At 35.3% G+C, this 14,073-nt stretch overlaps 1 long non-coding RNA gene across 7 annotated transcripts in view; it reads right to left on the reverse strand.

Moving 5' to 3' along the window:
- LOC123570045 (uncharacterized) overlaps nt 1-14,073 on the reverse strand; it is a 357,619-nt gene that overhangs the window by 296,802 nt on the left and 46,744 nt on the right. For all 7 annotated transcript variants that reach the window (XR_010582867.2, XR_010582866.2, XR_010582865.2 and 4 more), the window contains exon 2: nt 695-782. This is a non-coding gene — a long non-coding RNA (uncharacterized lncRNA). The remainder of the gene's footprint in view (nt 1-694; nt 783-14,073) is intronic.

Consider the following 14,073-nt stretch of genomic DNA (forward strand, 5'->3'; position numbering starts at 1 on the left):
AGCCACATGAACAGAGAAGGGAAAAGATAGAGGTTGAATCAGGCAAGACAATGGATAGAAAAATTAGACTAACTGTAAAGCAGCGCCTTTAGAGTAGTCAACTACTGTGCCAACTTTGTAAATTCTGCTTGATTAGATTAAGAATTAACGTCTGAGAATGTTCAATGCTGAGTGAGGTCCATCCAGTAAATTATGCTCAAACTCAAATCAATGGGATGCTACACATTTTTATTATGAGTGGAAACAATGGCTTAGGCTAGAGAGCAGGGGATGATAAAATACAACTAGAGGATAAAAAAATGAGCACAATGTCAAAACTCTACCCTTTGAATAGAGCAATAAATGAGGATAATAGCTCAATCAAAATAACTGGGCCACATGACAGAGGAGTATATAAAGTTTGTGACCTTACATACTGACAGATGCTAAGGTTTTCCCCTCTGGCACAATGGAATGGTGATAGGTTCGCTATCTAGAGAACTGAGCCTGTTGATATCTTTTTGCCCATTTCCCATCTAGTTGAGATGGAAAAAGCATCCATGGCTAATGGGAAAGGCAGTAGTTGACAGAACACACTACCACATTTGATATAGGTCATTGCCTCTGCTTCTTTCTGCTGATGGGACTTCTTCTCTGCTAAACTAGACAGTCCCATGTGTTGTGTAATTACTTCTTCCAGTCACTTGTATATTACCTTGTTACCATTTCCTTCACAGCCAGGTTGCAGAGGGATCTTCTGTCTTTCCTGAAGACTGAATTTCATAACAATCTTCCCAGGAGACCTTGTGGAACAGTAGGGAAAGCACAAGTTTTAGAGTCCAGCAGAAATTGTATTTAAATTACATAAATGCTATTTGGGTTCTGTGTTTAACCTAAGGCTCAGCTCCTCATCTGTGAATGGATATAGTATTGTCTATCTTAGTGTGTTATTGAGATAATTAAATGAGAAAGAAAACATTTAAAATCTCTAGCTCACTGGCTGACACTCAACAAGTGTGAATTTCCTCCACTCCACCCTATATCATCTTTGCCCTTCTCTTACATAGGGTTTCATGGGACTAACCTTCTGCCGGTTAATGTACTCCATCTTTGTGGTCCTCCATGGCATCTTACCTTCAAGCACAACACATGCCACTGGGTATTGTTTTACTCAAGGATGGCCAGGTGTGTGCCTCTAATGGCTCATGGGGAAAAACAATCTCTCTGTTTAATCAAGGGTGTCATTACCAACCAGATGGTTGAATATCTAGAATTAATCAGTTATTTGGTACCTGTAGAACTTAAAAAACAGAAGGCTGCCAAGTTAAGACAGCCTTGACAACTTGTATATACCTTGAAATTTTGTATACACATTGGCAGATGTAATATAAACTTTACATCATTTCCATCTTATTATAGAGTTGATACTAATTGGATCTCACTAAGCCTTGACTCTCGTTAAATGATGCAAATATAACCTATTTTCTTTCCCTTGCCAAGGTTGTTTTTTTTTTTTTTCCTGTTGTTGTTGTTGTTTGTTTTGAGGTGTTTTATATTATTTTGTATTATTTGATTTTGCCATATGATGGTTACAAAGAGAAGAGGCTAAAATATTCTTGAAAATGAATCAATAAATAATTTCTGTTGTCTCTTAATCAAATAACATAAGTCAGGATGTTTGCATTTAGAATGTTACTGTGGCATTGTTAAAAATAATATAAATTTGCTGACTGGTAGCTGTGTCTCAGGGAATATGCCAAGTCTGAGAAGAAGTAACTTTTACAAACATTTAGGACTATGTAAAACCCTGAGTAATGCTTGAGAAGTAGTCACAGAGCTGGGCTAGTCAATTTAAATCAAAATATATAAAGGAGGTCCCAGAACTTCTTTTGATAGCAGAGATAAAATAGTTTACCTACAGAAGTAGGTGTGTTCAGTTTCAATGGAAATATGGTAAGAAGCATTCAGAGAACCTAAATCCTTACTAGAAGAAAAACTAGAAAATAATTATATTGTGAGATAATAGTAAGACATATGGGCATCTAATGAGGAAGCCTATTGAACTGCATACCAAAGAAACCAGCCTCTCATGGTGATGGGGCCCTCAGAATAAAATGAAGAGGAAGCTCCTAGGTAGGAATATCATCAAGTTGGAGAAATCGGCATGGAGCCCTAGTTGTCTTACAAGCAGGGCTTGAGCTTTCTGAGAGTATTGTTTCATTGTTTTTCCCGTTGAAAGTTTAATGCAGTATCTCTGGAGTTTCACATTGACTCAGAGAACCCGCAAAACCTCCTGGACTCCAGGGTGGGGCCAGGATGAGACTTTTCAGCAGGAGTGAGCCTCTGAAATTGAAAGGGTATCAGGGGACTATGTAGGAGTTTAGGGGTAAAGCTACTGGGATGATTTCAGGGTTCCTCTTCTCTAGAAGTTTTAGGAGAAATGCAAGCAAAAAAATATTTCTTGAGTTATTGACATAACACCTAGGGACAAACAGTGTCATAATATTTATGAACATAATATTTATGAAATTCCCCTTCACATTGTATAGTGATCCACTGATAAGGAAGAAAATTATTATATGTCTCTTCATAAAGTGGGTTGAGTGGTAAAGAATAAAAACATGAGTGTCTTATTTCTACAAAATATGTGGGCTATTTCTGGATGTAAAAAATCTAGTTTTTCTAAGGTGGCACTATCTCATAGAAATATAACACATGGCCCATATGAAATTTTAAATTTTCTAGTAGTAACATCAAAAATGAAAAAATAAACAGGTACAAATTTTAGTTAATATTTGACTTAGAGATAATAGCAAATTCATATGCAGTTGTAAGAAATAATATATTAAGATCCCTGTACCCTATATCCAGTTTCCCCCACAGATATCTTAGTACAATATCACAACCAGGATATTAATATTGATACAATCCATGAATTTTATTCTAATTTCCCCAGTTTTACTTGTACTCATTTATGTGTGAGTGAGTGTGTGTGTGTGAATTAGTTTTATGCAGTTTTATCACATTGGTTCATGAGTCCACCACTGCAGTCAATACACAACAGTTCCTTCACCAGAAGCATCCTTCCTGCTATCCTATTGTAACCACAACCACCTCCCACTACCTCTCCTGTCTCACATTCCTAACCTCTGGCAACCACTAGCCAGTACTTCATGCCTATGATTTTGCCTGGTACAGTTAATTAATTTTAATAACACAATTTATTTAACCTAGTATATCCAAACTATTACCATTTTAACATGTATCAGTATAGAAATATTAAGATATTTTATAACCTTTATATAATACCAAGTATTTAAAACTGAGCTGTATTTTTATAGTACATATCAATTTAGTGATAATTTGAGTGCTCAATGGCTACATGTGTCTTATGGCTACTGTATTTAGTTCAGATCTAGGAGATGGATTTTTGCCCTAAATCTACCATGTCATCCAATTTAGAGGTGTAAAATCTAGGGAAATGTAGAAATCAGGGAATGTTGGAGAGCTGGAAACAATCTTAATGTTTAGCATTAGGAATCTTATGTAAAAGGTTGTACAATACCCTAAAAACATTAAAATTATGTTTACAAAGAAGACAAAATAACCTGATACAGGGTGACTACATATTTCAGTTTGCCTGGGACTAAGGAGTTCCTTGAGACATGGGCTTTTCACTGCTATATAACCCCATGGGAACCCTAATGCTAACTTGATGGGAAAATCCTTGTAATGGTTAATATACATATGTACATATGTAATATATATCAATATATGCACATAGATATGAATGATTTATATATGTTCTATACACAAGAGATCAGCAAAAATATTCATAGAGAAGTATTTTAGAAACCAATGCAGTAAATAGGGAATCATTTTTAAAAGTAAAGCTGAGGTATCACATTAAAATAATTGGCCTATGCAAAGCAGCATAGAACAATAGGGACTTGGGAGGGCTCTCAATTTTTTCACTGTAGAATTACAAATGGGACTAGAAAATCTTAACATCTCCTCCACTTTTAAAATTCTGCAATGATAATTCCAAATAAGCCTTTGTACAGCCCATAATTACTACCGAAATCAGGAAGCAATTTCAATATTCATGAAAATGTTCATAGACTATCTGTGAAGCAAATATGACTTTGAAAGACAGGTGAATTTGGTCTATGCGAATGGAAGAAGGGAGGTAATTCCCAGAAAATGAACAATAAGGAACTCAACAAGACACAGAAATGAAACAATTGAGCTAAAGTCTTTCTAGGAAACACTTCAAGCATGAAAAAAAAATTATTCCAAAAGAATTTTATTGATCACCCTTAAATAATTTCTCTCTGTATTAACAACTGAAGTTTACATTTGCCAAATATTTTATAAACACAAGGTATGAGTTTAAGGGAAATGGTCACTTGTTTTAAAATTTATTTTGGTTTAGATCACATATCATTCAAAGTCTTTATCTATGTAGATAATAAATAATAAATAGCTTTTGATGCTGGTGGGAGATGTGGGAAAGGGAAACTTGCCTTTCATTATTACGTCAGTTCCAAAAAGTTAATTTTTCTAGTACACCATTGTTCAAGTTCATGTTTTTATCTACAAAGACTTTGATAACAGTCATAACAAAAGTTTCACCGGTACCCGGACAAGTCATTCCTTCACTGTTTCTGTGAAATAATTGTACCCAGTTACTTTTTCAAAACATATAAAGATATTGAATCTTCCTATCCATGATCACAGAATGTTTTTCCACTTACATGTGTCCTCTCTTATTTCTCTGAGCAGTGGTTTGTAGTTCTCCTTGAAGAGGTCCTTCAGAAGCAATGTGGAAAGGATTCTCTATTTAATAAATTGTGTTGAGAAAACTAGCCATAGTTTTCTCAGAAAACTGAAACTGGACCCCTTCCTTATGCCTTATTTAAAAATAAACTCAAGGTGGATTAAAGACTTAAACATAAGACCTAAAACCATAAAAACCCTAGAAGAAAACCTAGGCAAAACCACTCAGGACATAGGCATGGGCAAAGACTTCATGACTAAAACACCAAAAGCAATGGCAACAAAAGCCAAAATTGACAAATGGAATCTAATTAAACTGAAGAGCTTCTGCACAGCAAAAGAAACTATCATCATAGTGAACAGGCAACCTAGAGAATGGGAGAAAATTTTTGCAATCTATCTGTTTGACAAAGGGCTAATAATCAGAATCTCCAAGGAACTTAAACAAATTAAAAAAAAAAAAAAAGAAAGAAAAAAAAAACCTATCAAAAAGTAGCTGAAGGATATGAGCAGACACTTTTCTAAAGAAGACATTTATGCAGCCAACAAACATATGAAAAAAAAAAAAAACTCATCATCACTGGTCATTAGAGAAATGTAAATCAAAACCACAATGAGATACTATCTCATGCTAGTTAGAATGGCGATCATTAAAAAGTCAGGAAACAACAGATGCAGGAGAGGATATGGAGAAACAGGAACGCTTTTACACAGTTGTTGGGAGTGTAAATAAGTTCAACCAAAGACAGTGTGGCAATTCCTCAAGGATCTAGAACCAGAAATACCATCTGACCCAGCAATCCCATTACTGGGTATATATCCAAAGGATTATAAATCATTCTACTACAAAGACACATGCACACGTATGTTTATTGTGATACTGTTCACAATAGCAAAGACTTGGAGCCAACCCAAATGCCCATCAATGAAAGACTGGATAAAGAAAATGTGGTACATATACACCATGGAATACCATGCAGCTATAACAAAGGATGAGTTCATGTCCTTTGCAGGGACATGGATGAAGCTAGAAACCATCATTCTCAGCAAACTAACACAGGAAGAGAAAACCAAACAGTGCATATTCTCACTCATAAGTGGGAGTTGAACAATGAGAACATATGAGCAGAGGGAGGGGAACATCACACACTGTGACCTGTCAGGGGGTGGGGGGCTAGGGGAGGGATAGCAGTAAGAGGAATATCTAATGTAGATGATGGGTGCAGCAAACCACCATGACACGTGTATACCTATGTAACAAACCTGCACGTTCTACACATGTATTCCAGAACTTAAGAGTATAATAAAAAAAGAGGAAGAAAAAAAAAGTATAAAGAGAAACAGACAGAGACAGAGACATAAACAGAGACAGAGATAGGAAGAGCAAACCTTGAAATGAAGCAATTTAGTTAGGTTCTAAATTGTGAGCAAGAGAAGAAAAGAAAGATGAGGAGTGATGATCAAGGTCCTAAATTTAGAATGAGATTCATATGTGGGAAGTGAAAAGACTGGCTTCTCTAAGTAAAAGATTCTTTACAGAGTTGGAATGATAGAATAGGACCAGATTGAGGAAGGTCACATCAATCTGAATAGTTTGGAATTTATCTTCTAGGTAGTAACAAAGTACATGAATTGTACATGAAGTGACATCATGGGAGTGGCATTTACTCTCAGGCTGGTTTAATGCACTGCTTATTTCTCAAATCAGAAAAATTCTTTTCATTGACATTCTTTAAAATTATTTAAGAAGAGCCAATGCTGATAAAACAAACTCCTTTGGCCATCATTTTATCCTTGGATGAGAGTTTTTTACTCAATACCTGCCTCAGTTTTAGAAAAATGGCTCCATTCATGGTAAGACATTTTCACTTCATTAATTTTGTTGCAATATTTTGGCAAATTTGAACACCTTAAAGCATTAGAGTATATTTTGATATATCACAGGAAACAATGTATTCTTAACGTTGGATAGTATAATACATAGCAGACACCACAGAGCCAAGTCATAATCCTTTACAGAAAAAGCACATTCAAACACGTTTGAAATTTCAATTAAATACCTCCACTGCAGCCCAGACCACCAGTTATCATTAGAAGGCAACAAGTCAAGCTTGAACCTTAGAAACGATTATAGTAGTAAAAATAACAGAAGTCAAATAAAATTACATCTCCACCTATTCAACATGTGAATGAAAATTTAAGGTAAAAATCCGTAATTCTATTTATCCAGATGTGTGGATGATGCTTCTTTTAACATCCCAAATTCACAAAGTAAAAATAACACATACCTTCTTATGAAATAAAAGTAAATTGTGATTAAGAGGAGACAAAGTAAAAAATGCATGATTATTGCTTGACGAAATAACAGCAATAAAAAATTGTCTCCAATGTACTCTTTGGAAGAGAATTTCTTCCAGTTTGCTAGAATATTATGGCTCAACGCCTGTATAAACACATTCAAGAATGTGTGCAAAATTCATTCAAAAACTTTATTAATTCCTTGATTCAAATATTCATTAAACATTCATTGTATGTCAGGCATTGTACAAAGTGTGGGGATACAAGGATATAATACCATTTATCTGAACTTTGACAAGTGTGAAAACTCTGAATAATTAAACCCTATGGGAAGAAGTGTCTAGATTTTCAAATTAATGAAATGAAGTATGAATATACTGGATATATGAATAATACTGACACTTTTGTCATTAATCTAGAGAAATAAGCATTTGCAATATTATTTTCTGCTTATCTTCTGCTTACTGATCTAGCTTGAGAAGGGAGTAGCTGACAATGCCATCTTACCCAATCCTCCCATTTTTTTCTTTGTAAATTACCCATTTCAACTCATGAAATAGGCTCCTATAGCTGTATCGTAAATATGACTCTACCCTTTCTTGACCACTCTTATTGGAGTGAAGGAGGACACCTGATGTAGGAAAAGCAACTCCATTACATAGGCTTAGCCAATCAGATTTTCTCTTCTGGAAATTTCTATTGGGCCTCAAAACATAGCTCAGTAGCTACAGACAATAAACTAATAAGAACATGTAATGTTGGAGATAGAGTGGTTGTGTTTGGGTTATGCTGAAATGTAAGAGTAAGTAATCTGCAGGAACAGAGAACCCTGACATGCAACAGATTGGGGAGGCATGTTTCCAGAAGTCATACTTCTGCTAGTCAAAATGGAAAATGGTCCATAGCCACTAAGGCATTGGTCGGCTGAGGCATGTAACGAGATAGTGAAATCTGCAGTCAGTAGGAAAAACAAACAAACAAACAAACTAGCAATTGGACGTTTTATTATAGTGTCGCTATCATCCATGATCTTTAAATGGACTAAAGTGGACTATGGAAATATGCTCTCTGGGTTGTTTTCACTGAATCAAGAATTTCCAACAATATCTCTTTAGAACTGCATCTCTTCATTCACAAGGTCATTTCTTCTAGGTGACATGGTTGTCTTTCGCAGGCAGAATGACAGAGGTCAAGCATATGGTGTGTGTCAAACAGGTTTTGTAGGATGCAGAGGTAATAAAAACTTACTCATAAGTCAGCGTTACCTCTAGATTTGGAATACTTTTAGAAAGAAAAATTGGGTCTTCATTTACTGTAGAAGAAATTTGCTCTTAAGCAACTCTGATATTAAAAAATCCAGGTGTGTTGGGTTTCCTTTACAAGAAGGCATGTTGCAGCATCTGCCCCAGGGCCAAATAATTTCATCTCAAGCAATTTATTTTCCAACTAAGAATGAATGAAGACATGGTGGTAAAAGTATGCTGGGTAATATGACAACAGGCTGGGCATTGAATTCAGTTCTTTCTGTGCCCGTATGCAAGAGGTTGGTGTTCATGAGCTTGCCAAAGGACATAGACATTCCTCCTCTTCTAAACATCTGTGGGTGATCCATTCCCCACCAAATGACAGTATCTGTCTTCCTGCTAGCTGGTTGGAGAGCTAGTGTGCCAGACTCTCACAGCTGTGGGGGCACAGCTGACTATCCATCTTCAAAATGCACCACATGCCAGTGGTTTGAAATAGCTTGGAAAAGTCACTTCTTACAAAGAAAAGTTTATCTGAGAGCTGAGCTTCTCATAAGGACTATGTTTCACTTTCCCCTCCACTTCTGCTCACAAAGAGGGCAGCCCAGGTAGGAAGTACCTTTTATCAGATAATGACCTTGCCTCTGGGGACTCTTTCCATCAGATTTCAACAGCATGACTGAGTCACCTGGGCTGCATGCTTTGAGAAACATTCACCACCCTGAATAAAGGTCATCCTCATTTTCCAAACATGATGGCAGCTAGATATTTTTAAAATTACAGTTATGTCCCATAAAAACTTCCCCTATTTTTGCTCACAGGAAGAATATGAATTTATAGAAATTCCCATTTTGATATGAATGAATCGATTATAGGTATTCATTTGTTTAACTTATTTGGTGCTATTTCAAATTCTATGTTATATTTTGAGGAGAACTCCTTATATTTATGTTTTAAATATTAATGTGCATAGAATCTAATCATTTAGCAAAATGTGCCCCAAGGCATCCAAACAAGTAATAGGAGATATATATATACACACACACACACACATATGTGTGTATATATATGTATATGTCTGTATATATACATATATATGTGTGTGTGTATATATATAGGGGAAAAATAGGGGAAGTTTTTAAGGGACGTAACTGTAATTTTAAAAATGTCTAGCTGCCATCATGTTTGGAAAATGAGGATGACCTTTATTCACACACATGTATTTATATATTTACATATGTATATATACATATATATGTAAAAACACACATGTATTCATATAGTGTGTGTATTCAGGCATATAAAGATACATATGTACTCTGTAACCTATACAAAAATACTGTTTTATTAAGTAACATGACATTTAATGCCCTAATTATATGATTCATCTGGAGGTTTTACATACATCTCCATGGCAATATCGCCCTACTTTTTTTTAAGTACAAATTAATCAATGCAAAGTGTGCAGATAACAAGGAATCGATGTAATTTCTAGTACCTTAAATTATGGCTAGGTTCATAAGATTGACAAATGCATTGATTGACAGTTCCCTAAGTTAACTGGTTCTTTGAAAAAATTGATGAATCTTGCCCAATAACAGATAACTACTTCTCCACCCAACAAATGGCTCTTCTTACAGGCAAGAGTGTTTTTTGATTTACCTAGTGAATATGATTTCTCAGTTCATATCTCAGATTATTTACAAATGCATCTTAAGGTCTAGTGCTCATTTAGTAATAGAATAGGAAAAGTAAAAAGGTTTATAATAAATAAGCATTTATATTTTGATACTTTTTTTTGTAAAATTAAAAGTTCCATTATATGTAAATTATTTAGCATAGTGCCATAGTTTTGTTTTTTTTGAGACAGAGTCTCACTCTTGTTGCCCAGGCTGGAGTGCAATGGTGTGGTCTCAGCTCACTGCAACTCCACCTCCTGGGCTCAAGTGATTCTCCTGCCTCAGGCTCCCTAGTAGCTGGGATTATAGGCTCACATCACCATGCCCAGCTAATTTTTGTATTTTTAGTAGGGACAGGGTTTTACCATGTTGACTAGGATGGTCTTGAACTCCTGACCTCACGTGATCCGCCTGCCTCCGCCTCCCAAAATGCTGGAATAATAGGCGTGAGCCACCGTGCCTAACTGGCATAGTTTTTGCACAGAGAAAGCGCCAGTGAATGTTTGTTATTTTGTTTCATTAAAATGATGAGGTACCATGATAGCCATGTCAGAAAGGCCAAATGTCATGTTCTGCTTTCTCTGCGTTAGGGGAAATGATGAGCAGAGGGACTGAGAGAGAACTGAATATGCTTCACATATGGATCCATTAAATGGGTCCATGTATATTCCAAAAGATTCATGCTGGCGTCCAACAGAGGTAAAAGAGCACAGAATCGCAAATAAATCGTTGATTTTAGGTAGATATGTCTGGAAATTATTTAAGAGATGGGATAAAAAACATGAACTGATTTAAAACTCTTGTAGTTGTTATCCCCATCTAAGTAATATTGTCTCTTCAGTGGTTGAATCTTTAAAGAAAAATGCCATGTTTTAATACATAAAATCTATTTTTGGTAATGAGATTACCGTTTTATTTACATGTCTTGCTTTTTGAAGTTTTACATTAGATATTTGAAAAATTAAAAGAAAGACATTTGTTTCAGTTAAAACATTTAAAAAATCAGTTTTTCATACCAGTATATATAATATACTAGTCTAGTCTAAACACTAGTAATTATCTTATTATGAATAAAATTACACTAGTAATTATCTAGTAATTACTATACTAAAAGTAAATGCATACACAGTATGTAACATTAAAAAAAGGCAAGACAGAGAGTTTTGCATAGTTTAAATAAAAAATGAGAGAACATCTACCTCTCTTTTTACACACATCAGGTTGACCAAATGTGAATTGAGAGAGATTATCAAAAGTATTTTATATATGAAAAATACGCTATTTATAAGTATCTTGTTTTAAACACAATTGGAAGTGCGGGGCTGCTTAGGATAGTACTTTGGTGCCTAGTTCTATTAATTTCCTAAGGACAATAATTGCTTATATTTGTGTATTCATAATATGTCAAAACACTGTCACATATCTTATATTTTTCTGTTTCTCAAAAGAGTCATATAATATGGCGAATATTTATAATTACACTAATTTTGAATGAGTAAGTGGAACCATAGGAAATAGACATAGTTTACCAGAGCTTACAGAGCAAATTACTTTCTAGAGCTGTTCTAGGGACCTGGAAAGGGACAGACACCCCCAGGGGCATCTTCCCATCAGAAATGGAAAGTTTTGCTTTGCCCCAACCTGCATCTGAAATACTGATTAATGTACTAGTTTTCTCTCTCCAGACACTTTTTCAGATAGCATCTCTCAAAAGCTGCCTTGGACAAAGCTCAGAAGGAAACTTGTGTATGCAAATCCTTTTCTTTAGAGGAGAGAGGGAGGGAGGGTATCTGTATGATGTGGGTGTCTCTTCTTTCTCAGACTGACATCTCTATCTCCATTTGAGTTCTCCTCTGAACAATGAGGGATCCTATCTCAAAACCAGCTTTTCCCTCCTCGGCTGACCTACAGACACAATAACTACAACAAACTCGCAGTGAAAGGAGTGTGTCCTTTTCCTTTTGACTGATAAGAGTTCACAGCATTTTCAGAATAAGCAGCAATTTTGTATTGTCTGTGTTAGGAGTATGCTGAATGTGTATGGGGCAATAAAGATGGGGATAAACAGAGGAGATGGGCCACAGGGACTTGCTTAGGAGAGAACTGGGCTGTCGTTTGAGGAAGAGGATAAAACAGATGGTAACAAAGGGTCTTCTCTTCTGAAAATCATCCTTCTTTAGTATGTTGAAAAACTTCAAAATAAGAAGAGCAGCTTTGCCTCTTTAGCACTTTAATTTTCTGTAATTTTCTTTGATGGAACAGCTGATCCACATAGTCACCTCAGGTATTATCTAAGTGGAGATTGAATTACTTTTATACTACTACCAAATGTAAAAAAAAAAAAAAGAATTAAAAAATAAAAATTCATAAACTTTATTTTCACCACCATTTTCTTTCCTTATGCTTGTTTGGAATAGTAATTACTTATTCTAATCCTGTTTAAACTGCCTTTCGACAAATATACTAAATATAAAATTTAAACACTTAGACAGAATTAGAAGATGCCATTGAGCAAAGCTGTGTTCATTATCTAACCAAAGAAAAGAAGTTGAGAAGAAAAAAAAAAAGCCACAAATGGCAAGACTTTGCAGAATCTACTTATCTTTTCCACTCCAGTGATTTTAGACTTTCCCAACAAATTGAAACACCGTTTTCTAAACAATAATGTAATGTCTTTTTGACATCACAAAAGAATGCTTTTAAGGCTAAAAAATGCATTTCCCTTATGTAATCAAAAACAAAAACCCTATAAATTATAATGCAATGAACAGTTCAATTCCTCTATTGAATATATTTAAAGGTTATGTGCTGATTAAGCTCTTTGTCATTTGTGTTAACTGTCTAGTGAAAGCTTTCTGAATCTGGCTTAACCCATATTTAAATGCCCTAGTGGTAGCCCTGAAATAAAAACGTGGAAAAGTAATCTTAGCCTTTGTTCCCTTATATATTTTAATAAATGTTGTTGCATGTTTCTAATAACATTTACGTCTTACACAGAATGCCAAATGGTTGAGTCTTTCAGGTGAAATCCCAAGAACAAATTTACACATTAAAATGTAAAGCAAGTTGACAATGAGAGCAATGTTTTCCAGAGGAAGATGATGTGATTTTTCTGTTTCATAATAACTCTTTGTAGTCATTTCAGTTTTACCTATAGATAGGCTTTGCTAAGACTTTGCAGAGTATCTTTATTTTCCCTTTGTTATCCTCTGCATGACTGAGAGTCTTAAAACTATCTTGTGCTTTCACAGATGAATAGATTCCACTTCTTTAACATAATCATTTGCAAGTTGATAGAAACATTTGCTAGATAAAACAGATGGAATGTGATTCAATCACCTTTGCATGAAACTTCTGCACAGAGAGAAAAACCAATCAATCAATCAATTAACAAAAATAAAGAGAAGACCCTAAAGTATTATTAGTGGGGATGCATTTGCATAACAGAAGATACCAGAAGACATTGCTGCAGTTTGTGAGGTGGCCGTATTTGAGACATCGTTAAATGAGGATAAAATAAAGGCACCTGACAACCAAAGGCTGCCCGTTGACAGTAAAACATCCAGCTTTCTAGTTGCCAACGCTTTGATTTCAGGAAAAGGAACAGGGGGACAACCATAATGTAGATTTAGTTTTCATACTTAAAAATGTAACTGTCTTTGGGAAACAAAAATGCAGCAAGCTCAGTTTATTATAGTTTAATAAGTCTAAAACAGAAAATTAAGCAGGAGGCTCCTTTCCATGATAAATGTCTGCTGCCCAGTTAAGTGGTAAAAGTGGAAACAAAAGAACATCCAATAAACATGGATATGTATAGAGAAGGATGAGCACATGGGGACAACTATCAATCCTGTTCATGGACTCTGTAAATTCGGACAGGTTCTTTAAATGATCTAGGTCTCACACTGTAAGTGTTTTGAAATACAGTGAACCATGAAGATCTCTTCCAGCATTAAGATTTTTATTTCTGAGACTATCCCACCTGTTGTTGGGATGTCAAGTAAAATCTGAAGGTCTTCCTTGAACTGTGCCTCAGTCTCACAGCAGGGACAGAATTTTGGGCTGGAGAACCAAAGTTCCAACCATATGAAATA

Source organism: Macaca fascicularis, chromosome 18 (genome assembly GCF_037993035.2).
Source record: "Macaca fascicularis isolate 582-1 chromosome 18, T2T-MFA8v1.1".
Classification (NCBI taxonomy): Eukaryota; Metazoa; Chordata; class Mammalia; order Primates; family Cercopithecidae; genus Macaca; species Macaca fascicularis.